Source organism: Hyperolius riggenbachi, chromosome 7, assembly GCF_040937935.1.
Source record: "Hyperolius riggenbachi isolate aHypRig1 chromosome 7, aHypRig1.pri, whole genome shotgun sequence".
Classification (NCBI taxonomy): domain Eukaryota; kingdom Metazoa; phylum Chordata; class Amphibia; order Anura; family Hyperoliidae; genus Hyperolius; species Hyperolius riggenbachi.
The window spans coordinates 299,289,024-299,290,877 of record NC_090652.1 but is presented as its reverse complement, the minus strand read 5'-3'; positions in this window follow the sequence as shown (position 1 = coordinate 299,290,877).

The window sequence follows — 1,854 nt, the reverse complement described above, 5'->3', positions numbered from 1 at the left end:
GAGAAGTCTAATACTTCCAAAACACAATAAAAATCTCTCTCAACAAGTACAGCAGCCATCTCCCCTACTACTGCAGCATTTCTTCACAATGCATGTTCAGTGCATGCTTAAACAAAACAAAAAAAAAATACAATTGCATTGGAAGCTCAGGATTCTTCTAAAGTGCACTTGTCATGGGAGACAGTTGGGAGTCTACCAATGGAGCTCATAAATGTTAGCTGTGAGTCTGGAAGCTTCACATTAGCAATACATCGCTATGGAGGATCCTTGGCCTGTGAACGGATTTACTTAAAAGAACACTATAGCTAAAAAGTAAGCAGTTAAAATCTGACAGAACTGAGTTTTGGACTAGTCTACTGCCTCATGGGGGATTCTCAGGGATTCTTTTTTTTTTTTAAATCATTTCCTGAACGGCAGTCTAACTGCCAAAATAGTAAGATTCCAGCCAGCCTCCCTACTCACTATTTTGGCAGTTAGAATTAGCAAATGCCGTTCTGGACAGGGCTGTGGAGTCGGCATCTGAGCAATTTTGGGTACCTGGAGTCTGTGGTTTCATAAACTGAGGAGTCTGAAAATTTTTGTACCGAATCCACAGCCCTGGATAAGTATTAGACTAAGAAGTCGGAGTCGAGGAGTCGGAGCCATTTTGGGTACCCGGAGTCGGAATCAATGGTTTTTATAAAGTTGGAGTTGGAATCGGATGATTTTTGTACCAACTCCACAGCCCTGGTCCTGGAACTGCTTTTCAAAACAAAGAAAACTGAGAATCCTGAATGAGGAGATAGACTAGTCCAAACCCTGCCGGTTCTGTCAGATTTTCGCTGCTTACTTTTTTCGCCATTGTCATCCTTTTAAGCATCCCCGCCAAATCTGAAACTGTTGGTAAAAGATTACATGTTGCACCCGGGTCATATTACACAGTCTGGGCTGCTGAAGGGATAGTAATACAATAATCGCACAATTTCTTTGCAGTCGCATGCATTCGCCCAGAGTGAGAGCTTTGTAATAATCTCAGGCCACACTGACTTAAAGTGGATCCGAGATAAACTTTTACTCATTGCATAATTGTGTTCCTTTCATATAGTTTATAGGGCATACTTCAAGCCAAATACTTTTGTTTTGTTTTAATACTCTAATTCCCTATAAACTAAACATGCCTCGCCCACAGCTCCTTTTGTGCCTTGGCACTGTAGCAAGGGCTTATGGGAGCTCAGTCTGGGCAGGAGGAGGTTACTAGCCATTGATTTCAGAGGCAGAGGGGAGGAGGAGAGGGGGACTAAATTTACACACAGGCAAGCTGATAGCATCTCCAGCCCTCAGCCTGTGACAAAAAGAACATGGCTGCCCTCATTGTATCACAGGAATAATACATCATAAACTTTTGAAGCTGTTTGCAGCTAGATTTGCTGTGTAAACTACCGTATATACTCGCAAGCAAGCCGAATTTTTGACCCCCCAAAAGTGGGCAAAAAGTTGGGGGGTCGGCTTGCTTGCGAGTCTCGTTTTGGAAGGCCGCCTCCCCCCCGCCCCGCGTCCGCCGCTGCTATTATTAGCTTACTGAGCGGCTTCCTCTATTCCCCTCTCCGTCTCCCGGCATGTAAATAGTTCACAGCAGCTCGCTCCACGGCGGCTGCTGTGTGATGACAGGAAGCTGGAGGCAGAGCGGTTTCCATAGTAGCGGCGATACAGATCGCCGTTACAGGAAACCGCTCTGCCTCCAGCTTCCTGTCATCACACAGCAGCCGCCGTGGAGCGAGCTGCTGTGAACTATTTACATGCCGGGAGACGGAGAGGGGAATAGAGGAAGCCGCACAGTAACACAGTAAGCTAATAGCAGCGGCGGCCGCGGGGGGG